The following is a 27,228-nucleotide window of genomic DNA, read 5'->3' as shown; positions in this document are numbered from 1 at the left end:
GCTGGGCAACCCATGCAAATGGTGAAAGACAGGCTTCTAACCAGTCCTGCTCAGGCAGACCCTGTTGTAGAAGGTAAAGAAACCTTAAATACTAGGTCAAGTCATATTGACTCCTCCATTCTCTAATGCTTGCTTGTGTCTCTGACTGGTAAGGAAGAAAACATTCACCATCCTTCACTGTTGCAAATTTTGCTCACTAATTGATGAGAGCTAGGACACGAAATCAAATCTAGGTCTTGGTATTCCTTTCAAACATATTAGGAGTATCCAGAGTAATAAACCTTTCAGTCACTGTGGTGTATCTGTTTGTACTTGCCCTTTCCTCCCCACCTCATTTTTGTCTTGCAATTTTGTCCAAACTCTTCCCCATCGCATACTTGTTAAATGTTACAGGACATGTTATGTTATCCGTACGTGAAGAAACAAAGCATACTTTCAATGTGCAGAGCCTGTGTTTAACTGCCAGGAAAATAACAAAGAACAAAACCAAGGCTGGATGGAAGAAAGAGCACGTGGACAGGTTGTTATTTACTCTTTAATAAACATCTTGGATTGATTTACGCTTCTATGCCAAAAGCAGATGTGCCACCTTCCATTTAAAGACTCAACAAGTAACAGCACTCATGGTTTCATGGCTGCATGTATTATGTGCCACAGTGCTTCATGCATTTTAACAATAGCTTTATTTGCACAGATGTGAAGAAAGTCAGTGTATAAAATGTGACTGATTACTTGGTGCGCAGGATTTGTGGGGGTTTTATAATCAAATTACTTTCCCTGTTCTTTCCAGGATACAATAATAAATCCATATTTTTAGATTATCTTATTTGCAGGTATTTCAGGTACTTTGAGTATTTGGCATTGTAATGAATATTGTTAGTTCAATGACATTTTCCAATAGCAAGTTAATAATGAATTTGAACAGGATATTATGGAACTTGGTTTTAGAGGCTATCAAAGCTTGATAGAATCTGTTTGATCACTGGCAGGGATTTTGGCACTAGCAATGTGATTTATAAGATGTTTGCTAACCTGTCAGTGAAGGAAATGCAGCTGAAATTTCATTTTTACAGGATTTCTGCTCATAAATCACGTGACCAATGCAAAACAGAGCATGGAAGCCGTTGACCTCTGCACTACCTTGTAAAAGCAGTTGTGTGGACATGAAGGTCAGCAGCCCTTGATGGAAAGTTAAGGGAACCTATCACGGGAATGACAGCTTCTGGATTTACTGCACCACAGCCACTGGTTAAATCAGAAAGAATAGCTTACAGGACTTTATGGATCAATAGTAGGTACTCTCTGAGTGAAAGCTCACCTCTAACACAACCTCAGAGAGTTACCAGCTATCTGCGAGGGGTGATCACTGGAGGGTTGAGACTTCTGATCATCATTAGCCCACCTAGAAATGATACATCCCAAGCACTGTGGGCGATGCCATCACAACCTCCTGCCTGTTGTACTCAACTGCTGTTTATATATACCCTTAAGCTGGAGAGGGTTCTGTACACCTTCAACCCCCAGTAAACCAACCCAAGATAACCTGAGTCCAGCTCTAAACTGGTTGGGACTATGTTAGTGTTAACATTCCTTCACTTGAAAATCATCCCATGTTGACCATGAAATCTTACCCAACGTTAGTGGCTATGGGGCAGGTTTTTAGCTGGCTCTAAATTGTTGTATCTGTACAGTTATAAATGGAAATATGGTGGTTTACTCTTTTGGAGTGGGTGGCCCTGCATCCTTGGTTTTAAAAGTAAAACAAATGAGGTAAGGGAATTGGATCGCTCACATAACATTAGCAATGTCAGTCAAGTTACATCAGGGATAACTTCAGCCCTAAAGGTGCAGGGTCACGGGAAGGCAATCTCCACCATGAGCTCCCCCCTGGGAAACTCAAGCATCTCATCTGTGGTTGGAAATGCACTTTGTTTCTACAGAACAGGCCACGAAGCCACTCGTGAGCGGAACATCTCTAGAGATCTGGGAGATACTACAGGAATAGAGAGAAAAGCCTTTTTCCTCACTACATGCTCTTTTCCTGGTGTGCAGCCCTAACTTCAGACCTACTCTATTTTTTTCTGTATATATGGAAGATCATAAACAGCGTATGCTTTGCACAAGCTTTAAACGCAGACAGAATTTAAAAGTCACGATATTCATATGGAGAGGCTGTCCCCATAACAGGTATTTTTAGTTAAAATGGTGTTCAGGCTATGTGAAAAAGAAAAAGCTTTAAATAGTCCTTTCACCTCCTTCTGACACACTGAAGTATCAAATGATTTGCAGTTACGCAACTGATTGCACCTGTTTTAGTGCAATTGTCACCCACATCACCTAAGCTGGAAAATATCTTTTTTTTTTAATTAAATAAATTGTTACACATTTGTGTGTATTTGATAGAGTAAATAGCTGTTTTTCAGCTACCTACTGAATATTTGGAGTTTGATGAGTTAAGGAAATTAGCAGAGAGTATCATAGGTGTGAAAACCCTGAGGAGAAGACAATATTTAATGACAGCATGCAGAGTAAATGCTTTTGCTGGTTCTGGGCTGAGTTAAAAGCTGAGTAAAGCCCAAGTTAAGTCACAGCAGGTGTACAGCTTAATGAACTGCACTTGGGCAGCAGGTGAGCATAAATGGAGAGCACAGAGGGCAGGTTTTGGAATGCTTCTGCAAGGGAAGAGCTGCAATAAATGTATGATGGATGTATGAGGTAAGGCTATAGTAGAAGGTATTTTTCTATGCTTTAATTTTTAATGTAAGGAAAATACAGAGAAAATAGAAGTAAGTTATATTGATATTGGATATGTGCATGTTGGGCCTATGACTTCCCCCCGTATCTTCTAGCAAGGACTTGTATTATTTAGAAAGCAGAACATGGAGAATACTGTTTTCTGCTAGCCTGTTGCCTGTATTTGTTTTGTTTTCTTTTTAGAAACTGAGTTTTAAAATACATTATATTCATAAGAATTAATACTGAAGTTATGAAGCAATTCAGCTGTGTATATGAAAGTTAACTTTCAGTATTAAATGCCTGGGTGCTATTTATTTATTTGTTTTCCCTTCTCCATTTAAGTGCAGCTTGTGATGGGATAGGTAGTCTATAAGACTTGAAGCATTGTATAGTGATGTAGACCTTGAAATCTTTGTTTAAGAATCCAAAATAAACCCTGTACTTTTCTTTACATCAGTGTTCATGTAGAGCGGATAGACTTCAAATGCAATGTATTATTAAAAAGTGAATCTGGGCTGTATGCCTAAGATGTTCTAGATAAGCTAGGTTTAGCCCAAAGATACACACATGCGCTGCCACTGATATCTGTGGGAGCTGTGTGTGGCCTGTGTTTAAGAGCGGGATTGAATTTAAAGAGAAAGACAGAAAGAAAATGTGTGTATGTGTATAGAACTACAGTTTGTATTTATAATAATATAAACATAAAATAATTATATTTGTAGATATAAAGAAGAAAACCCTTTTCACTATAAGGGCACTTCAGCATGGGAAGGGGCTGCCCAGGGGCGGTTTGCTGTCTCTGTCCTTGGAGGTCTTCGAGACCCAACTGGATGAAGCCCTGAATCAACCTGCTCTTATTTTGCTGGCCTGTTTGACCTGTTCAGTTTGTCAAGAAAACTAAAGGCAGGTGTGAAGCAACTACTGGAGATGCTTCCTTTCTTTTTGTGTTTGTTTGTTTTGTTTTAACTGGAAGAGATTAAGAATCTCCTATCTTCATCACTCTAGCAGTCTAGAATTGACTTCTGTATAGCTGAATTTAGTATATGGTTTTAGTATGTATGTACTTGTAAATCTCACTATCAATGTATATTTTTTTGGCAAAAGGTTAATGCTGATGCTTTGGAAAGTTGCTTGATAATAGCTGAAGCAATTCAAAGGAAATTCTTTGGCAGAAGCAGACCTACTTCCATGTCGTGGCAGTCTCTGAGTCCTGGTTTGTTTTGGATCAGCTATTTTCTCCTATCCTAAAATAGGACCTAACAACTTTTTATTTTTTTCAAATCTGCTGAGGGACATCAGCTCCCTTTGTTCCTTTGTTTACTATGTAATGAAAATATCTTCACATTGGCAAGCCATTAAAAAGTATAACAGGATAGAAGGAAGCAGTGCGACAGCTAGGATATGTGTTAAATTAACACATTTCTTATGCGAGTTTGTCTTTCCAAAGGAACCCCTCTGGGTGAAGGGAAAAGAGCATCCTCTTCCAAGTATAGCCTTTGAAGGAAGTGATGCATGGAGTGGCAAGAGACACTTGCTACCAAAAAAAAAAAAAACTCTTCATGCCTACACTTTGGAGGAGTTTTCTGTGTGGTTTTATGAACTTTTTTCTATCCTTAACAGAAACTCTTAGGCAGGAGTGGGGGTTTTGGAAATCTATTTGTAAGAAATAGAAGTTTCAGAGAGAGAACCTGTTGTGGTGACAATTCTGACTTCTTGGCATCTTAGGAAAGGGGCAGGTGTAGTGGCATAACCAGGCTGTGGTCATTTAACTGCCAGAAGAAAACCAAAAAGAATAGACCTGAACAGTTTTTATTGCTTTGATCACAAGCAAGACACTTCATTAGCGGACATGAAATGATCTTTTAAGACATTAAGTGCAAATATCACTCAGGTTGAATTGTCATTGAGGCAGGGATTTTTGACTGTCAAATGCTTGAAAAAGTAATGTTCATCAGATTCTGTGTTGTGCAGCTCAAAGCATGTTCGAAGTGAGATATGTGGTTGACTATTCCAGTTCGTTTTCAGTGCTTGTGGCTGATGTATAAGCTGGTTTCACTTATTTAATAGTTGCATGTAGTGCAAGACAATCCAGATATTTTTCACCAACTCTTTTTCCTCTTCATGTGAAGTCTTGGTGTGTGTATTTTCTGTATAGGAGAAAGGCACTCTAGGTACAAGCAGGACACTTTAAAGATGATTAGCAGCTGTAGTCTGAGATGCTAGTTGGCTGGTTCATGCTCACAGAAACTGAAACAAATGATAGAGCTGTTAAATAGGGAGGAGGAAAAGTTCAGAAGATAAGTTTGCGGTTAATAATCTGAACAAGGCCTTTTTTTTTTTTTGAAGTCCTTAAGTACTGCTCAGAAGTAATGCTATTGGCATTTATACAATGGAGCTTAAAAATGTTAAGCAGGCTATTTTAGAAGAGGAATACCCCTTTTAAAGGCGCTTATCTGGACTGACTGATGCTTTTGAGGAGCCTGGTGGTCATAGACTTACTTATATTGTGGTATGCTTGCAACCAGGTATTAGAAACCTGGGCTGTGCTTTGCTAGCGGTAATGTTTCTGTCCTTTGAAACCTCAAAGGAATAAACTCGTGTGAGTTTTGATACTTCACCCAGTGATTGAGACCTGTACCAAAGGACAATTTTTTTAAGCAGAAGTTTTTCTTAAAAGAAAGCCCTGCAGGGTTATGGTTTTATTTATTTATTTATTTTAAGGATTTCTACAGTGTAAAGAAAGTTGTAATGGTGGGGTAGATATCATAAGTGAAATTATCTTGGGAGACTTCTGATTGGGATCAAAGACGGTGAGAATTTGGTATTGTCACATCTGAACCCAAATTCACCAGCCTACAATCTGGACAGAGTCAAGATCAGCATCTGACTCTGAACCTGGGCTCCTGGATCATCTCTACCTTATAAAAATGCTCTATCACTTCTAAGTTATAGTAAAGATGCAGTTCAGCACAGCTGTCTGGGTTATAGAAAGGCTGATCTATAGCCCTGAATTATACAAGAAGCTGTACGTCAAGAGCTGGAAAAGTGGCTTACAATTTTAAAGAGAAGTGCTCCAAGCCAGAAAGTAAAGTGTGTTTGGGGAGGGGTGGGGAGGGGGTGCTGTTAGACTTCTGGAAACCATCACTCAGCAGGTATATGAGCAAAAATAACAAGTCTTTATAGCAGTTTTAATAAAGTGTATGTTATAGCACTTTTCATCTTCAAAGAGCGAACCAAATTTATTGTTGGTATAAATTCACTGGGACCAATGAAGTTAAAGAGGGGGGTGCAGCTACCCCATTACTAATCAGGGTCACAGTTTCACAGGACTATTATTTTGTACCTTGTCAGTAACTATTACAAAATCTGTGAGGCTGCGGTACAAATTTAGCAGCAAAAGGCAGACTGAATCTTGTGACTGCAGGCTTAATGGCCGCCGTTAAGTATAATGTATGCATAGCTGCAGTACACTTCTTTTGCCAAGTTTCTGGAAAGATCAGTTAAGCAACTGACTACAGGAGTGTAAAATTTATACTTCATCTCACTAATGACTATTTTTATTCCTACTGCACGCAGTGTGGAAGTCTAGATCACGTTAAGTAGAAAGCTGCACCTCGTTCTCCCTGTTGCGCAGCATCACTTTCAGTGCGTTCCTCGACAATATGGAAGCTGTCAAACCTTCAAGTTATGGAAGGCAAATCACTGGACATCATGCAGGCACCCAAAAAGAAGCATTGTGTTTACTCCTGTTCTATTAAAGCAAAGGCCTTGGGACACAAGGATACAAGCAAGCTGGCCTGTACAGTTCAGCACGGTACAGAGAACACTTCTTCCATGCTGCCTTAGTCATTTTACGGTGTGGAAAGGGCACAGGGCCAAAAAGTGAGTCTAGCTTTCTGTTTGTTTTCCCCTTGGCCCTACATACTGGGAGTGCAAGCTAATGCATTTTGCTTGGCTCCTGCTAAGGAGTTCAAGGATCCCCTCTTTATCTGAGCAAGCTTTGGCAAATCTTTATGTCCTGCTTTTTTTTTTTTTTTAGTGGGGGCTTTACACAGAACTTGATTCAGATTGCTATGACTGGCAAACTAATGTGTTGGAGTTTCTCAGATGTGACTAATCTGTGCTACACCTTTGTGGTTTCTTTTAAGTAACACTAACAAAGGAAAGGAATAAACTCATATCATGTGCTTAAATGCAATATGCAGAATAAGAACCATTCAAGTTAGGTGTGAGGTTGTCTCATTGCTAGCTATCTTCATAGTTTGCAGATGGGATTCTTTTTAAAAAAAAAAAAGTATTGGTCTCATTTCATATGACTCAAATGAGTTCCTGGTGGAAAAACTACTGCCCATATGAAAGTAGCTGGTCAGTGTAGGACTTCCTGCAAATACTATGCCATTCCACCTTAATGACAGAGTTGTGTGGTAAGAATGGATTCCAGCCTTATCTTTCAAATTACATTTTAGAGTTTAATTTACAAAAACATGGGTGGCCATTGTCCAGCATGGAAAAAAGATATTCCTGAAAATAAATATCAGTTTGCACATATTTCCTAAACGCTTAAAATGCTTTGATTTAACCTACTTTGTAAGTATAATGTGCCAGATTTTTGTCTCTATACTGTAATTTGTCTCTGCACTTAGGCTCTTTGGTTTCTATGAAATGATCATCTGTTCTTGGCATATAAACATTGCAAAGAGAAGTAACCAGGAAACCATATGAGTATTATGATAACCACAGAGTAAGCAACCAGGAATTCCTTTGGAAGTTGTACAGACTATGCTGTTACTTGTCGTACTGTAAACAACACTAGAGCGTATCCCTTGTGGCACTGTCTGTGCATGGAGGAATGTAAAGGGAGTCAGCAAATGCCTTGAAAGTTGCCTCAGAAAGGTGTAGCTGATGTTGACAATGCCCTGGAAACTGCATGAAGTGGGACAGGAGGAGGTATGGATTCCCCCTGTTTTTGCTGTTGCTGGCAGATTGCTTACCTTCATTTCCATGTGTCTGTTTAGATTACCACCTTCTCCAGATGGGAGCTGTGTTACATCAACTGTTCCTACAGCATCTCTGCAATGTCAGCCTAACCTTAATGGTAGCCATGTAAACCCTGGAGTTACTATGGACAGCAAATTAAGGAAATGCTTAAGTTCAGGGGAAGCTGGTCTTTGCTCAGATCAGGATATTGTGTCTATCCCCATTTACAATAGTGTGGTATCAGATATGATATGTAATGAGGATATTTTACAAAGCAGAAAAAGTACCCCAATAGCTGGATGTAGCTGGAACTGAGTGGTGTAAGCACCTGTAGCTCTGAGTGACAGATTCCTCGTAAGTGGAAAACTTATTGGTGGAATGGTGTTATTCCTGCAAATGATCAGAGGACTGCACAGTTTGCTCCCCTCTCCTTCTGCAGACAGCAACCACCACCACAGGACTGTCATCTCCACTGTCTCCTAACAGATTTATGTCTGTTTGCTAGTCCCACACCACCTCCCGGTTTCACTGAACTCAAAACAAATCTGCACATTTCCAGGCTACCTCAGCTGCTCCACACTTCTGGCGTGATGTAGAAAGATGAGATCCGAGGTATGTGAGGATCTTGCCATTGTCTCCAAATATTAAATGTTTGGCATGGAAAAAGTGTCTGACCTGACGAAGATGCCAGCTGTCAAACCAGGAGATGAGTTTGAGTGTTGACAATAAATAATACTGGATATTTTGCAGTTCTTGATTCATGGGCTGCCTGCTAGTCTGAGAGACATCTATTCATAGACTGAGGAATCGCAGCCCATGCCTGGAGGGGTGTGCACCCATGGCACATCTGCCTCTGTGGTTTGTGCTCTGTGTTGAACCTGTGATAGTGGAAATATGAGATGCATGCACTATTGCTCAATTATTGTGTAGTGCCAAGGGAGGACTGAGGCAGAAGAATGAGTCAGAAACAAAGAAATAAACAGCTGTAAATTTCCTTGGCTGGACCTGGTACCTCAGTTGACAGGAGGGGAGTGTTCAGTGGCAGGATGCCAGGCTGAGCATCTGAGGCCTACAGTTGTGGTGATGTGGCAAATGGGAAACACATCTTTTGTTTGTGGTGACAGCTCTTTAGGCTCACAGACAGGGATGCTTGTTTACTTTTGGGTGGGGACAATGTGAAAAGTGAGGGGCAAATGGTTTGAATCCTGGTGAGTGTTGTCACTACTGGTGCCCCATATTGGCCCCACAGCTCATTGAAGTGCTCCACATCCATACTGCCTTATGTTCCTTATATGCCCTCATCACCCCCCGCCATCCTGGACTTGCTCTATTTCCTTTATCTCAGGCCAACAACCTGCCCGTGGCTGCATGATTTGACTCTTGTTACCCACAGTTACTCCATCCATGCAGGTAGCAGTGAGGTGGTGCAAGCAGTAGCTGGCATGCCTCATCAACATGTGCATAGCAATTGTGTTGGCTTAGCAGAGAACTGGGGATGTGATTCCTGCCCGGCCTGTCATGGGACATGCCTTGATGCAGCGGAAATCAGAAAGCTGGAGAGTCAAGTGCCCCCTGGACAGCTGAACATCCCCAGCCATGTGTAAAAGCAGGCTGTTCTTGGTGCATATGGAAAGGAGATGTGGAGCTTCTGGGTAGGCCTCTCCTGGTGGGGTCAGCAGTGTGGCTGCCTGGACTAGGCAGAATCAGTGTGAGGCTTTTATTTTTATTTTCCCCCTCTGCCTAAAGGTGGTCTGCTTTCCTGTGTTCAAAGCGAGTGTGTGTATTAGAGATTGCTGTGGTTGGGAAGGAGGGTGGCCTGTAAGGAATGGCTTTTCCAAAACCTGGATGGGGCTCGAGATTTGGGGTGTGCCTTTTGCTTTGTTATGCGCAAGGGTTTCTGTTGTAGCTACAGTGCCGAGATTATGGTCATTTAACACGTGTCTCCAGACAGCTGTTCAGTGCATCCGTGTTGATGGAGATCCATGGGCTGAGTGTTTCTTTTAACATGAGTATAACAGGCCTTTCATGTTTCTGCCCAGACAGACCAAGTTGTTCATACATAATGATACTGTTACTACCCCAGTAGTTACCTGACCATACCTTGTCTGAACAGTCCTGACAGCTGATAACCGTTCAGCTTCTCTTCAAACTCTTTCTTGTCAATTTATAACTTACTAATGGGTAACATTTACTGTTCTGAAATGCGAAGCAGCTTTTCTGGGAACTGCCACTGTCTCTTTGTAAAGAACACCAAAGGCTCAAGCAGACATGACTAAATTGTATTTAACCCACAAATCTGAAGTCCAGAACCATTGAAGCAAACACTTTCTGAAGTGGTACTTATGACCTCAGAGTTGCGCTGTTTGTAATTAATTTTAAAAAGAGAAAAGTGTGGTGTGGGGGAAGGAACCAGTTCTGAAGCTTTTTCTCTTCTAACAATAAGTAACTAGCTAGAGGAGCGTGTGTTTCATGGTATATGTTCTGTTCACTCAGATATATTGAAGTGACTTTGTTAAAGTGCTTGTGGAGTTCATCTAGTGGCAAATTAAGTTAACAGAAACCTATAATCACAGAATCGTCTAGGTTGGAAGAGACCTCCAAGATCACCAAGTCCAAGCTCTGACCTAACACTAACAAGTCTTCCACTAAACCATATCACTAAGCTCAATGTCTAAACATCTCTTAAAGACCTCCAGGGATGGTGACTCAACCACCTCCCTGGGCAGCTCTTTTCAATGCCTAACAACCCTTTCAGTAAAGAAGTTCTTCCCAATATCCAACCTAAACCTCCCCTGGCGCAACTTTAGCCCATTCCCCCTCATCCTGTCACCAGGCATGTGGGACAATAGACCAACCCCCACCTCGCTACAGCCTCCTTTAAGGTACCTGTAGAGTGTGATAAGGTCGCCCCTGAGCCTCCTCTTCTCCAGGCTGAACAATCCCAGCTCCCTCAGCCGCTCCTCATAAGACTTGTTCTCCAGACCCCTCACCAGCCTTGTCGCCCTTCTCTGGACTCTCTTGAGCACCTCCATGTCCTTCTTGTAGCAAGGGGCCCAAAACTGAACACAGTACTCAAGGTGCAGCCTCACCAGAGCTGAGTACAGGGGAACAATCACTTCTTAGCCCTGCTGGCCACACTGCTTCTTATACAAGCCAGGATGCTGTTGGCCTTCTTGGCCACCTGAGCACACTGCTGGCTCATTCAGCTGACTATAATGGAACTGAAAGAGCTCTTATTGTGGCAGAAATCCCTCTTTGTAGGGAGGTTTTATCTGGAAATTCTTGCTTCAGACAAACCTCAAACTCCCTGAAAACAGTTGCCATATTGCTTCATTTGTTCACTTGTGTTCAGTAAGGGTTCAGTCCAAATCTCACCTAGGTGAATCTCTGGAAGTGTTTCCATTGATTTCTGTGGATGTGAGAACTGGTTTCTACCTCGGAACTCTAAGGTTCAAGCCAAATCATGTTCTGGGCATCATTACAGGCTCATCTGCCAGGCAAAATATACCTTTGTCTTCTGCTTGTGCCAAGCTCATCTCGGTCTTGTGGTGTTTTCTTGTTTGTTTTTTTTTCTCCTGCCTTGAATAAATGCCTGAATTGTAATGGTGTTCTTCCTGGAGCAGGAGACTATCACCATTTCTCTGAGATGCTCTTTGACTGTTCTGAGGGTGAATTTATCTTTAAAACTAGGCAACTGGCCCTATATTTTCTGCTCTGATTGTTATGGAACAGGTAGTTTACCTTTGTCAGAAATGAATAGGGGAAAATATCCCTGTCTACTTTGTTCTCTGGCAATGGACAGAGGTATTTGCCCTGATCACCTGCCACCCATCTGGGCCCTCCTCTGAGGGTGAAAATAGGGTTCTTGTGCTACTCAGAAGGACTCCTGTGGTGGGGTTGCACCCTGCTAACGAATGTTGTCCGATGGAAGATCTGTTCCTGCCAGGTCTTCCTCTTCAAACCAGAAATGTACTTACTGCATGGTGCTTCTTCAGATAGATATCTGAATGATGGTAATTTACAATCCCCATTGATGCAATACAGAATTCCAGATATGTTAGAACAACCTAAGGGCCCCTTATATTCAACTAGTCTCTGAGGTGTGCTCTGCTACTTATTATATGATCTTCTGGTCGCCCCAGGAACATCTGCAGCAGTGTTGCTGGAGAAAATAAGTCCATTTGTGCTATGCGAGGATGGCTGGCTGCAGTGGCCTGCTGTTGTCGCCCATCTTGAAGAATGAATGACCATGTGCATGTTTATCTCACCTTTTCTGGAACAAGATGAAAATGTCTTACTACAACACAAAGTTCACTTACAGTGGTGGTTTTGTGACTATTGTGTTATGTCTTCTGGAAAAAGAAGAGAGAATGTCTTGTCATGGATATGTACAGAATCATTCCCAGACCCTGAGAGGTCTTGGGGTTCCTAATTAGACCCAGGGCTTTATTTTGTGTATTTACAGCTCTCTAAGTCCTCAAAATCTAACATTAATTGGTAACAGTGCAAATACCTGTTTTCAACTTTCTTGCAAGCAAAGTATAATCAGGCAATAGTCCATTCTCCACTTGTCTTTTTAAGAGTATTAAATATGGGTCACGGTCTGATTCTATAGCTTTTATAGTAGACACTCTGTTTTCTACCAACCCCTTAGTTGGGGTTAATAGGAATGGCTTGTTAAAGTTGCAAATTCAGTCTTCATTGCAAATGATTTAAACTCACACTTGCTAAGATGTAACCTGCTGTCAGACATAGTCTTAGTTGTACCATGTCTAAAGAAAATGTTTTTTACACTCTTCAGTAGAGTAGTCAGTTTTGTAATGTTCTGCACAAAGCTGCAAGAGAAGTACTTTTTATCCCCACATTAACATATAAACAAATCTTTGCCCATGTTCTTCTTGAAGTGAAGATGGGCTTGTTAACCTCAGCAGGTCTGTTGTTGCAAAAAATCTTGCCATGTTTCAAAGACCTCTAAGTCCAAAATAATTAAGACATCCTTTTTTAATAATTAAGACTAAGACCACCTAAGTTCAAAATAATTCTGCTTCAGTCATGGTCTAAGCTCTGGCTGATTCTCTGACTGTAATGAAAGACTGGATTTGGAGCATCAGCTAGGCCTTAAAGGCACAATCTTCTATACTTGCTAGGGACTCGCCTAGGCTTAGGGACACCCAAACTCTTTCTAATCTTTTTAGATCAACCAGTTTGTCTGGTTCCTACCTAAGTCTGAGAGATGCTTGCCTCTTTGGGCATACAGTTCTTAGCTTTGTTTCTTCTGCAGGCCTCAGAAGAGTTGAGAAAACTCAAGTCTGGCTCCTCTGCACTCCAATGTGCTGTGCCAGGGAGTCTGCTTGCTTCTTAGGTAAAGTTTCCTGTTTCAGATTGGGGAATCTTGAAGTCTGACAACCAAGTATGGAGTGAGAGAGGATTACAAAGAGTGACTATAGTTCAGGTTAAAGTCTCTGTATAATATTCTCTGTAGGTTTGAGAAAAATATTCCATATGAAATTGTCACTAGAGCATTCTACCCTTCCACAGGGTTTCAGCTCATCCAGGGCACCACATTTGTTGTCCTCTTTCCTCTGTGGAAGAGGACATCCTTGCTGTCCACTTGGGGTTATTCCAGTAGCTGCTCTCAGATGGTTATTCCTCCTGGAAGATAGTAGCTTTCTCTAGCAAAAGGTGCTATCCTTTGAATGCAAGAAGCTATTTCTGGCCGCTATATTGTCTATTCCCTAGAGTAGTTAATGAAGAATCTCTTTCACTTAACAGTCAAAACCTCAAACTTACAGAGTCTTGGGATGTAGAGCCCATGCCAGTGTTTTAATGCAGGGCTGTTACTTAGCCAATTTTGCTTGTTGACCTTCAGTCTTGGTGGGTTTTTTGTTTGTTCTAAATATTGGCAAAATCTTCCTTATGTTTTGATGCCTTCAAGAATGTGACAGTTGTTACCTATCTTGTTTTAGATGCATGATTTTAAATAGATAGGTTTGAACCATGGGAAACAATTTGTTAAAATAAGCCTGCAGGGGATCTTTAGACCTTAGTATTAAAAAAAAATAATAAAAAGGGAAACCCCCAGACAGGAGAAATGTTTTCCTATTACATCACGGGGTTACAGATTGTCTGGAAGAGAGAAAGCTGTTGAAATGCAAGGGGATAACCTGCTCAATCCTGTTTATGTAAAACATCATCATTAGCTGCATCTAATCTCTGTTCCTGCTGGTCTAAATGGTTCAGTGCTTCGTCCTGCTATGGAAGTCTGCTTTTGCTCAAAGATGTTGTGCCAACTTCTTCATTATTTCAAGGGCAATTCTGCATGAGTTGGGAATACTGTACCTCAGCCTGTTTGGATATGTTCCAGTTCTTAAAATCATTCTGAGTTCAGAATGCCTCAGTAATGCTGTGAGATCGTGGGACCCATGTATGTCCTTTTGTAGGCAGTTGCTGTAGCTGCAAAGACTTGATTAAGCTTTCTACTGCAGAACCAATATGACTTTAAATTATGAGTTTTTCTCCATTTTAATGTAGCCACTCTGCTGTTTATCAGTTCTGACTCCTCTGTGCACAGTTGTATCTGCTCTTGATACTTCATTTTAATAACAATTTCTTTCTATGTGAATTTACGTTGCTTGGAGACATTCAACTGGGTATTTATCTTATCAGCTGAATTGCTTTATTTCCAAACATTTGTGTAAACTCACTGTAGTTTGCACAGCTATCAGAAGGCACAATATTAAATGACAGTCTATACAACTGCAGTGAGAAGTATAATTTGATGTGGTGTTTGAGAAGAATTACAAGCTATGCTAAATTAGGTTTATTTTCCTATTTCAAGAGTGCTTATAGGAACTGTAATAAATAAAAATCCTTAAAGAACAATGGTTTGGATAAGAATGGCAAAAGAAATGAAACTTTGCTGTGTCACATCAACAGTTGACAATCACACTTTGTATGGAAAGGCATATTTCAGACTTTGATCTACCATGTAAATCAAGAATAGGAAAATAATACTTTGGCTGATGATAGAGGACACTTAGTAGGAGATCCAGCTGGGCCAGTGCAGTATGGCTTGCCTGCTGCTTTAATCTTTGTTTAAATTGTTTTTATTTGTTGTTAGTGTTCAGAGCAACTATTTACTGAACTCTTAAAAGGTATTTGATATCTCTTTGACAACTGAGAGATATGTAGCATACCTGCTGACACTTTTCATCTGTTCTTTTGTTAATATGTATTTATCTCTTTTTATTCTATTTAAGATTAGATCATCTCATCTAAATCCATCATAGATAGTGTTATTGTAGTCACAATCATCTAGGATATAAGAAGCAAGCCTCATCTCTTCCTATCTATTGGAGTTTCTTATACAATTGTTAAATGGCTTGCTTTGCTCCCATCAAATTTTTATTATTTTGACAGCTGAAATAATTTGAGATTGTATTTCTTAGAATAATATCTCTGATTACTTTAGGAGGGTGTTTTCTTGCACATAAATAAAATCCTGTCACAGCAGCTGTAGTTCATCTTAAAATGCTAGCTACATAGCAATATGTTCAATGTCTAATTAGCCTTGCCATGTTATTAGCAGCTCCTTAATATTCACTCAGAAATACTTGGCAGTTAAAATGTAGAATAGCTAATGTATACATATAGCTTATTTATATGCATAAAGTAGTATAAACATGAAAAATGTAGGCTAAATGCCCAGATAATCATCTCTGACAGCCTGCTTTACTGAACGATGGAATTGAGCCTCCTTGCAGGCAGCCTTGATCATGAGGAGGTGCCCTGTGGTGCAGAGGGGGCAGAGGTCTGGATTTGCTGAGCTTTGGGCTGGATGACCAGGCATTGCTTGCTGCTGTAGTGACCTGCCAGCTGATAGCAGTGCTCAGCTGCTTGACTTATGAAAGGGCAAAACTTGCTGCCTCTGGATAATGGGTGATTTGTTTTGTCTGACCATCTGTCTGCTGGGTTGAGAAGAGTATCCGACGAGACAACCAGCAGTCCCTGGTGTAGAGAGTGTCTATGAAAGCAAGCAAAATTGGGAGTGGTGACTGTACGAAATCTTGTTGCTATTGCAGGAAAAATTTCTTAACTGAAAGGGTTGCAAAGCATTGGAACAGGCTGTCAAGGGAAGTGCTTGAGCCCCCATCCCTGGGGGTATTCAAAAGCTGTGTAGATGTGGTGCTTAGGGATGTGGTTTAGTGGTAGACTTGGCAGTGCTAGGGTAAAAGTTGGACTTGATGACCTTAAAGGTCTTTTCCAACCTAAATGGTTCTGTGGTTCTATGCAGGGTACACAGCACGCTGCTCAGTGTGGTGGTATCAGGAATCAGGCCCTGTTCTCTGGGAAAAGTTCTCCTGTTTCATGTATCTGGTGTTATTCCTGTCCTGAGACTTGTGCATATGTCTGTACTAGCAAACCTTGTGCCTCTGGTGGGGCGAGGTATGGTTCAACTTGCAGCTGAATGGCTAGAGACCCTCCACCCCAGGTAGGGTGCCGCTGACCACCTTGTCTATCAGGAGCTTTCTGTGGTCCATGTGGACTGGGCATAGTTTGAGTTGATAAAAGTCAAAACCATGTCAGGCACCATGTTGACTAGTTAAACGCTGTAGGTTGATCTTAGGCCTGTAGTTAAGGATTATGCTCTGGCCGTGTCTTGTTTACTACTACAAATTAAGGTACTATAAAGGCTTCTATATGTTTCAAAATCCATTTTCTTGGCTGCTTCTGAATGTCCAGAGTCTTTGTAAGAAGTTTTTATCCTACCAAACTTGCATTCAACTTCACTTTTCCAAAGATCTGTTCAATCAGTGAAAAGCTGCTGTTTGTGATGAGCCTTTATCTCATTCACTTCCCTGTGAGGGAAGATGGGAGTCTGACTAATGCTGATGAAGAATGAATTGCATGAGTGGTATTCAGGTATTACCACAGGTGGACAGCTCTGGAGAATCAACTGAGAAAATCATTTTCTCAAAGCGTAATATAGAGTGGGGTGGGGATAACACTAAGCAGCAAAGTAGGAGAAAGAAATGAGCTTTACATCAGAGATCCTGATTTGCTGAGAAAGGAAACCTTTCTGACCACTTGGATGCTGCCAGTTCTCCTACGGCAGCTGCTCATGATAAGCCCCTTGCTGCCTCTAGCCAGCTACTGTCTCCTCTCGTGTGGAGTGGCTGAGCTTGGAGGAGGGGAATATAACTGGAAATAGTTCCCCTCCTTTCTTGGCACAGGAAAGAGACATTCAGATTTGCTTCTGCTTTTCTTCCTCTCATATTCTCCTTTTTTCCCTTTCATTCCCTCTAATAGGAGCTACAGGAGAAGGATGGAAAATTTCACTGGATGTATTTCCAAAGCAAAAATCAAAGTTCACAGGAACTGGGGAGTGGGAGGGACGACACTCACTGCATTAAAAGAAAAAATTGTGGATGGAAGTAAGAAAGGCAGCTAAGGTACAGGTAGTTGACTGAAGCTATCTGACTTAAAGGCAGCTTGACATTAAGGTACATTATGTACTATTCATATTGGGCTAATTGCATACATTTTTTAATGCATTCTGAGAAGAAAATTTCACAGGGGTTATGGCAAGGTGGTAAGTTCCTTACTGCCTTAAATTTCACAACTCTTTGTCTGTATTCATAACTGTAAGAACACAATGCCAACGCTTGGTCTCTACCTTTTACTCAGCTGCTGTGACTCATGAGGTACGTTTGGATACATGGAGTTGTATTACTTTAGCGCAAAAAGCACATTCAAAGATTCCATTTTGTGCAGAATGGAAAGGTTTTGTCAGCAAAATGCAAGGCTAACTGGTGTCCACTTAGAGAAACAAGAATAATTATAAACTCATATCATAATATTTATTAGTGAAGCCTTGGAATGTCTCTGACATAATTATTTGCTTCTTTCACTCTGGAGGCAAAATGCTGCAAATGTTCCCACACTGCTGTTTGACAAGGCGTAATTGTGGCACCCACAAGGCACAGAAAAACTGTTATCCTTGCGGGCTGGAGTTGTACTAAAGCCCAGGCTTGTTGCCATCTCACTGATATATTAAATGCCAAGCAGTTGAGAAGAAACTGTTACTTCATCCATCTTTGTGACTGAATGCCCTTGCTCCCTTGTATCTTGTTTATTCATGAGTATTTGGAGACATTCCTCAGTGTGGGCTGTGTAGCAGCAATTTTGTCTCCTTGGAGTTTGCCTCCTGTCCACTTACTTCATTAAATGTTGCCTTTGTGTTTAAGGTGATGCTGCTTATCACTTGGTCCACAGCAACCTGTTTTAGGAAAAGTGTACTTGTTCTTCTCTTTATAGTTCCTACAAAGAGGTGGGTGGGTGTGCAAGAGGCAAGGGGAAAAGGACCACACAAGCCTCTGTTGAAATACATTCAAAGAAATGGGAGGGGGGGAAAGAGGGATATGTATTGCTGGGAAGGCATGGGGGGGGGGGGGGAGCCAAAACCAACCTTCTAAAATAGGAAAGTTGAGATGGTGGAAAAAATGTGAATTCCTTTGTTAGAACGTAACCTATTTGTCAGCAGTTTCATTCTTGGGTGGTGAGACATGGCTGGTTACTGGTTAGAGGGAACGAAAGGGGGAATGGGCTGTAATGGCTAGACTTAGAGTGAAGGAGGTTGGCTCCCTTACTGGTTAGCCCCTGTGATAACACTGGGAGCTCTCTGGTTTTCCATCCTTTCCCATCCCTCAATATAACCGGTGGCTGCAGTCAGTCACACATGGAGAGGACTAATAAGCTTTGCTTTAATGTAAACCGTTGACTCCCTCTAGAATCGTTAGCAGATCTTGTAGTACACGAGACTAGATATTTATTCATTCTTTCATCTGAGATTCATTTGATTCTTATTTCCAGCTGTTTTGGGAGTCCTAAATACCTTTAAATAGTTGAGAGTCAAAATACCACCCACAAATTCCAGCATAGTTAGTGGAGGCCTAAGGGCTTGCTATTGGAAAAAATGATAGGAGTGGACCAAGAGCGTCAGGCAGGCGAGGAATTAAAATACCCAGATTGAATGGAACTCCAAGTTATTTGCCTCTGAAGTTTAAAATCAGCTTACAAGTATGCAGAAGTACTTGGCCACCATTTCTGATAGAAGATACTGAGATAAGTTGGCTGCCTGGCTGATATGAAGGACAGCAATTGTCCTATTGTTTCTCTGGTGCTCTGTGGGCATTTGGTAAGTGTTTAAAGAGTACTAGGATAAAGAATGCAGGATAAAGCATATATGTTGAAAGGCATCAGGTAGGCCAGGGGCCTCCATCCCACCTTGCCTGTGTGGGCTGCCCTGAGCAATGTGCTGCTGCCTGGAATGGATGTGGAGGAGGTCTCTTGGACAACTGAGCTGTCAGTCCCTGTCCCTGCAGTGATGTCCCAGGCTGTGCCCTCGTGAGGGCATTCCATCCTCCTTGAGGGGCCCAGCAAGGCATGGGGGCTGGCCTTGCAGCCATGTGCATTGTGCTCCAAACATTTGTATATGCTGAGTCCCACCAAAGCATCACAAAGCGGAAAATCTTTACCTGAAATCTTTACCTACTTACTGATTCTCTACCTCCGTTATCTAGTATGTTACAACAATGCTGTTTTTGGCACAATGAACACTATCACGGCATTGTTCCTTTCTTGAATTAACCATCTGGATTGGATTCTGACTTTGGTTACAAGGACTTAGGTGGTGTATATGGCTGGTAAAATCCAGCTGAGAGGCAGCATTAATATTATACTTAACTGAAAAGTATATGCTTAAATGTAACGATAGAGAAGCCACAATTTGTCAGCTATGGAATCATGATAGATTGGGCTTATTAATGCTGTGAAAATGGCGTGGTTTTTTTGTAAACAAATACGTAAAACACATCTTGCCACAAAAATAGCAACCACTGTTATTCTGGTGCAGACAAAACCAACGCCAAATCAACATCAAGCAGAAAAAGAACAAAATGCATTTTCAGAAAACAGTTGAATAGAAATGAAAGTTTATGCAACCAATAAAAAGTGACTCATCTGTACTTCTTCCACCCCAACTGCGGACTGATGTTCCAAAAATCTTTCCCAGAATTAGTATGTAGGGAGTGTTTACAAGTTGAACTCTGTTTATAAGCTTAAAACTTAAGAGCAGGCAGCTCACGCCTAGAGGGGTTTATTCTTTCATGCTGCTAGATGTGTTATTCACAAAGAGGATGACCATCCAGATCAAGTGGTCTGTAACTGATCCGTGAAGACTTCTGGCATATGACCTGACTGAAGTCACTCTCTCTCCTGATGGCATAGGATTTACTAGTGCATATAGGACGTAATGGAAGTGCAGCACATCTATGGGCTGACTGCACCATGCAGACCTGCCAGAGACCAGAATAAACCACGTAGCCTGCCAGGCAAGAGAGGGTAGTGCATTGCTGGGCTACAACTTGCTCATCAGCATTTCATTCTACTTCCTGCTGCTGTCAGTGGAATTGGTATGCTTGTGGCCATGTGCAACCATCGGTAGGGAATATATTGATTATTCAAAGCTGTTTTTTCTCTTATCCTTCCATTTCCTAAGACAAAGAACTAGCGCAGTAGTTACTTCCCCAGTTCCTGATAAATTGCAGGTCACTCACTAAAACAGCTTTCTCAGGTTATATTGCAAAAACAGTTTTTTTATATTTACTTAATATTATTTAAAATCATTGTGTAATTATTTTGTTGATCATAGAAACCTTCTTTTGAATAGTTAAACCACCAGGTGTTACAGTGCAAAATAAAATGATCACATCTGATACCATGCTTCCAGGATACTTGTTTTAATGCAGAGATGCATATAAGATTTTTCTTTGTTGGAAACGTGTGAAATATTGCAGGGTAAGATGTTTGTTTCACTGATTCAGATATTCAGATAATACCAAAAGGATATTGAAGTAATTGTTCCTAACAGATTAGTTCATCAAGAAGTAGTGATAAGCCCTTGGCTCATGCAAGTTCTTCGTTCTAATATGAACTGGAGAAACAAAATGATCTTTTTTATTATGAGCAAAACTCTTTTCAGTTGGTGAGGCTTCCAGTTTCTTCACTCTAGAAGGAGCCAAAGCAATGCATCAGCTTAATGGAATGATAACTGCACAGTTGTTCCCCTTTGGGAACACTGATACGCTGAGATGAAACTTGGGTTTGGCAAAACTCAGATATTCATGTCTTTGTGTTGTGGTATCCTTATGAATGTACTCTGACATAATTTGTTTATTTAATGACTGCCTTTTTAGAAAGAGAAGACATCAGTTTTTCTTAATTTTGAGTGCTTTAAGTGCTGTTTTCTTTCAGTGCAAGCAAGAGAAACTTTTCTTTTGCATGCTTTTTACTGTGAGCATAATCCTCTTCAAAACCATTAGCACAATGGATTAGGCATACCTATGACATCTGGCTCTGGCCAGATCAGGAATTCTGATCTACGAGTATCTAGAAAGGTAAAATCAGCAAATACAAAAGCTTTGGGCAGACTTCATTGATGCTAGTTTAAGTTCCTTGGTTAGAAGATTATGTGGCTTGAAAGAGCAGGAAAGTTTGGGGAACTTTACAAAAAAAAGAGCCAAAATAAAGAAATTCAGTCCAAGGGAGGCAAGGCTTGGTAGGTAATGCATTCGCACAGCAGGTGTATTTTATCTAAACCACATAAATATTTTAATGATCCTTTGTAGAATTACTGCATGCTCATGTATATAAAAAAAAAAGCCGTCATGAATCATTTATACAAAATAGATAACAGAGAATGGGGAAAGAACTGGCTTAACAATTTCACATGCAGAACTCAGCAGGTCAACTACTGATTTATTGAGAAGTGACTTTTCCTGCTGGTGGAGGATATTTCTTCTCCCATAAGATTCATCCAGTACTCAGTAAGGAGCAAAAGAAATGGCATTAAGATGGGTTGAAAGGGGAGTCAAAGTGCAGCTGAAGAGGTTATACCAAGAGTTACCTCTACAGATCTGGAAGAATGTGTGTTTCATATTGTTTTTAAACATGTAATAGAACTGATATCTTAGCATCAGGCCTATTGTGTGCAAGAGGAGAGTAACTTTTGTGAAGAAGCTACCTAAGCAGTCTTCTCCCCTTTTTCTGACTGCATTGGCTTGAAAATTGCTGGTAAGTGTGTTTTGGTAACTAAGCTAAATCTAATTGATCAAATCATTTTTTTTTAATGTGGGGGGTTATGTTTCCCCCAAATATATGCAGTTTCCTATCTAAGTTACTTGACTTTGTAGTTGAGTTCATCCCAGGTGGTGGAATTTTATGAAATGAATGTTGAATTTCTAGGGTTTGTGGGATTTTTGTACCAAATTCTTATGTAGCTTTTGGCACTGGTTAGTTCTAGTGTTGCTGTGATCCTGAAGCTGTGCCAGATTTGCTAGATCTTTAAAATTGTTCAAGTAACTGAGTGGACAGGCTGTTGTAGAGCACTCTCTGATAGAAGCTCTCCATGCCACAGAGCTCTTACTTTCCTTCCACCCCACACAAGAAAATGCCAGGTCTGAGCTACTGTTGTGTTATATTGGAAAATAGCATATGTTGAGTCACCACAACAACTGATTATATTAATATTTTGCTACTGAGTTTATCTTAACTTGGTATTCCACCTACACATTGTCCCAAAATGGACTTTCTGATGCTGCAGCAGAATAAGCTGATCCATCCCAGTAGCAAGTGATGTGAAGAACACTCCTTGAGGCTGCATTTATTTTGTCCCTTAGGAAAGTGCAGCATATGAAAAGTTCTCAAACTGTGATATAATACTAATGTTGTAAAGGATCACAAGCGTATCTGAGTTAACAAAGCAATAACATTTTTTGTAATGGCTGGAAACTAGATAAATGCCTCAAAAAATGTACTCAGGATCTTCCCTTTTGAATATTGAAGTTACTGGGGTTGGGGGGGGTGGGGGGAGGAGGGAGTTATAATCCTAGCTTGCTTGCTTGGGACCTTTCAGAAGCCAGGCTGCTTGTGCTGATGGAAGGGCAATAGGGTATCTGAGGTGTGACTGAGTTAAGGACTACCAATTTTCCCCTTTGCAGATATACTGATTTCAAAGGTTCGCAGGTCTTTTTCTCTGGCTATGCACACCTGTGCCCCTTTTTCTTTCATCCTTCCCACAGTAAGAACAGCTTAACCTTGGATTTGAGCTCCTTATTCCAGGAGGTGAAATACAGTTTTGCCTGCACTGCTGAGAAGTCCTGAGGTAGGTATGTTTATAGTCAGGCCTTGCATGGTTCTACAGAGGTAGGGAGTATCTTATGGACCTTGCTCAGTCTCTGTGGGTCTGATATAAACTTTTCAGTAAAAAGCTCAGTGTTTTCTCTCATCAGAAGTAAAACCTGAAGCTTTTCCCTGAATGTTTTTACAGGCATGGCTAATAATCTCTCAACACTTTTCCTTGTAGGGGTTCCTTTGGAGGCATTTCTTAGGTATTAATGATTGAGTTTGCAGAAGATGTTGCAATTGGATAGGAATGGAATCAAGCTCTATGAAGTCCTGTCCTTTTCTGTTAAGACCTGAAAATAACAATTTTTAGACAGTAAGTGAGAAGGGCAGTCAATTATTTGAAATATTGCTCCTGGGAAGGAAAAAAAATAAACCATTACGCAAATGGGCATAGGAATATAAGCAGTGACTGCACTGTTAGAGCCTGAAGTTGTTTTCAACTTGTTGCTTTTTTTATTGAGGAAATGTTGTTCTAACTCTAGTGCTGCCTGTCCAGGGAAGTGTAACCCAATAGCATCTGGTCCTTTGCTGTGTACAGTCAGTGATCACTTTATACCAATAATTTACTTGAAAAAAATATGCAGCTGTAAACCACAGATTATTTAGACCAAAATAATGGAGACCTTTCCAATAATCATGCACACATCACAACTGCCTTTTTTAGCTTGTCATAACAGAGCATCTGCCACATGAGTTGTTCTCATTTCATGTTTCTGATGAAGTTTTGTCTAGATAAGAGGGGGGGAAAAGTAATCTAAGCTTCCTGGGAAAGTAAGCTGCTTCTTAGGGAAACAATCAGCAGCATTTGAAACTGTGGCATGAGCTGAGGGTTGTAACAAAGATGTTTTCTGTAGATGGTTCTTCTCTTACCTTGCTGTGAAAGGATCTCACCTGGAGCACAGCACAGGGCTTGCGCTCATAGGCAGTGCTGTCACTACCCTGCTTTAACTTTCTTTCCCACATTTTGGTCTTTCTTCCATTCTTATGTTGTTTATCTCAGTTGGAATTTGTTTGAGCCAAGGATGGTGCTGATGTAATAGCTAGACCACAGGTCTCAAAATTGATAGGAGACTCTAAAGGGTATTTGTAATAATTCTCATTGTCTGTGTTCATTCTCTTTCCTTTAAAACTTTCTCAATTTCATTTGCAAAGTCCTTGGAGAAGTAAAATCAGAAAGGTGAACCATAACTCTTTTTCTTGATGGACTTTGCTCTGGCTGAATTTGTTCTGGCTCTGCTCTCATGCAGGTCATTACATGGGGGCTGTTGACCCCTTTGGTAACCCTAAACCAGCTGAAATATACTTGAGTAGGAAAACAGACCATCTCAGGATGGAAACCAGCCAGTGATAGTATGCTGTGTGGTAGCTCCTGAAATGAGCAGATGCCTGGAGGGACCCTGAGCAGCACCGAGCACTCCTGTGGGTAATGCAGGGGCCAGTGCTGCACTTGGTAGTGAGCCCCATGGATATTTATTTTGGGATGTAGGTTATAATGAAACAGGATATAACGCAACATTGTAGATCTGTACAGGTACAGACAACGCTGATGACTGTCTCCAGATAGGTGCCTGCTGAGCACTAGCTAAGCTGCTATTCTGATTAGCAGAAGCATTTTGAGAAGGCTGGTGCAAGTTGAATATAAAACAATGATCTGAATGTTCTGGTGATGTTTAGGTCTGATTCAGTTCCCCTTTTTTGCAGTCCCACCAGGGAGGCAGAGAGAGTGCTTTCTCTCCCTGAGTATTAGCAAGTAGCACTTTCTGTGGCAGCAGGTTCTCCTGAGGGAAGGTCTGAACGTGAGGGCCAAGGACAGTGTTTGTACACTGTCATGGTTCCACATGCCAGGAGAGCTCTGGCTGTCCGCAGTCTCTGCTCCATGTTTCCTAGGTCACATCAGTGCTGCCAGCCCTTGAGCCCTTGTCATGGCTTTGAGACAGAGTATGGCCTTGACTCTTCTCAGCTCCTCATCGTGGGCTGGAGAGCCCAGCATGTTATCTTCATTAAAAGATACTAATTTGAGTCTTGTATGAAGTTTGACATAAGGAGCGATCAGACAAGTGAACTTTTCAATAGTAAACAAGATTATCCTCATCTTTGCAGGGCAGGGTATGCCACAGGAGAGCCATGATTGAATTAGCAAGTCCGGCTCAGTCTTGTAACACATCTCAGTTCCTGAGCTGGTTTTAAGAGGTGCAATGCCTCAGTATCAGTAGGTTTCAGATTGCCTGAGAAACTGTGCCCTCAGACTTGCTGTTAACCGCTTTAAGAATCTGGAGCCTTTCAGGTTCCCTGCAGGAATCCTTTCTGAAAAAGTAATCCATTGCTGCATTTCCTGTGCTTCAGCTTCCGTACCAAGACTCTGGAAATAAGCTGCTACTTTTTAGCAATATTTCTTACCCACTTTCATTGTTGTCAGGCCAATGGAAGAAGTAACCTCGTTCATTCTCCTCTAGGTTGTACCAGTCATTTCAAGCACTTCTGATCAATAGGGATGGGGACTGTGCAGTCCTAACAGAACTAAACCCAGAGACGATGCCCTTGCTTTTATCCTTTACTTTAGGCAGACCTCTTAGAAGTTATGTGCAAGCGTCTGGAGTCCGTTCAATTCAAGTTGTAAGTAACTGACACTATACACACAGTTATGGGAACTATAGAAAGCACATATTCACATATTCCCCATATACCTGTTAAAACACTTCCTCTAGTCAAGATCAGCATGCTCATAAATTTAAGAAAAGGCTTTTTTAAATGTAAAGGAACTAGTGTGTTCAATGGTGCTTTATACTCTACTTCCATGACTCGTCAGCCTTGTCTGGGTTGATTTGCAAAGAGCAGCTCATGAGCTAGGGACCTATTTTCTACTGAATGAGGCATACAAAAAAATAAATACTGAGTCTTTGTTGTGAACTCTGAAAATAGAAGTTCGCTTTTGAACTCCAACTGGAACACTCAGTGAAGCTCTGTATTAAATTCCCATCCAGAAAAAAAAAACGAAGCTCCAGCAAGCATAAATCTATGTGCAGGATATATAAATCCCTGGATTTGAAGCAAATTGATGTTGTTTCAGTTCAGATAGGAGTTCTTACTTTGACACTCAAGGGGAGTCATATTTTGTGGTGAGCTGGAAAGATCAGCAAGCAAAAGCGCTAGAAAAAGTTAAATAGGAAAAGACGGTGCCATTGAACAAGTGGTTGACCTGTTTATTAACATCTGGATGCTGTTTGTGAAGAGTTGGAATGATGGCAGCTGGGAAGGGAAAGCAATGAGAGGCGTTGCCTTTCTCATGTCTGTCTTCATGCAGGCTGAAGCAGCACTTGACTGAACTGGTGCATTTTACAATATCTGAAGCAGCAGCAGAACAACCATAAAATGCATACTGTCGGAAAAAGGTGATGGGGCTCTGGACTTCTCTTTTTAAAGTGAGATGGAACATTACTTAGCACAAGAATATGCTAAACATTATGTAGTCTGTCTTATGGGAGGAAAACACCCATTCCTTTCAAAGACTTCTCTGGACTTGGGCATCCATTTCAGCCTATAAGTCAATTTTTTTGTTTCCTACTTGATGAAAACAAGCAAATAAAAAATAATGGTGAGAAGTGAGGTCGCTACAAGCAGAACTATTGCTAATATTCCTTCTAGCTAAAGGTCACAAGCAAGGTGGGGTACCAGCAGATGCATGGACATCAACATTTACTTGAGTGCAAAACACAGACAAGAAGAAAGCTTGGCAAGTTTAAATCCTTAAGGAGTATTTCATTCTGTTACTGTCTGTTTTTGTACAAAGTGAAGTCAGAAAACCATTGATGTCTCTAGAGTTGGATGTTTTGCTGACCAGGGAGCCTGTCACATAACAGATCTTACAGGAGAAGAGAGATCACAAAGGGCTGGCTCTCTCTCTATAGTAACAAAGAAAGTTTATGAAGCCTGACTCTAGATATGCATTTGATGTGCATTCACTGCAAGCCTTTCAAACAGCAAAACTATGTGAACATAAAATTCCTCTGTCAAACCACAGTTCGGTGTTAACTGATGTGCTCTTACGCTGGTTGCCTTGTCTTACCAGTTAGAAATACCTTTTGTTGACGGGTGCAATCCAGGCCATACTGAAATCAATGAAACTCTTATGTGTTTCAGAAGGGCCAGGATTTCACTCTGTACACTCTCAATGCAGATTAGACTGTGATGTTGCCTTTTTAATAGCTTTGTTCCTTGAATCAAACATAGTTTTGCCTATAAATCCTTGCAGAGAAGAGAAGGCCTTGGGGG

At 41.0% G+C, this 27,228-nt stretch overlaps 1 long non-coding RNA gene across 2 annotated transcripts in view; it reads left to right on the top strand.

Moving 5' to 3' along the window:
- Positions 1 to 2,571: 2,571 nt before the first annotated feature.
- The window catches only part of LOC121066224, a 113,236-nt gene continuing 88,579 nt past the window's right edge, over positions 2,572 to 27,228 (top strand). For both annotated transcript variants that reach the window (XR_005817597.1, XR_005817596.1), the window contains exon 1: positions 2,572 to 2,715. This is a non-coding gene — a long non-coding RNA (uncharacterized LOC121066224). The remainder of the gene's footprint in view (positions 2,716 to 27,228) is intronic.

This window comes from Cygnus olor, chromosome 2, assembly GCF_009769625.2.
Source record: "Cygnus olor isolate bCygOlo1 chromosome 2, bCygOlo1.pri.v2, whole genome shotgun sequence".
In the NCBI taxonomy this organism is placed as follows: Eukaryota; Metazoa; Chordata; class Aves; order Anseriformes; family Anatidae; genus Cygnus; species Cygnus olor.
Note: the sequence above shows the minus strand (reverse complement) of the source record. Positions and strands in the feature narration are given on the sequence as shown.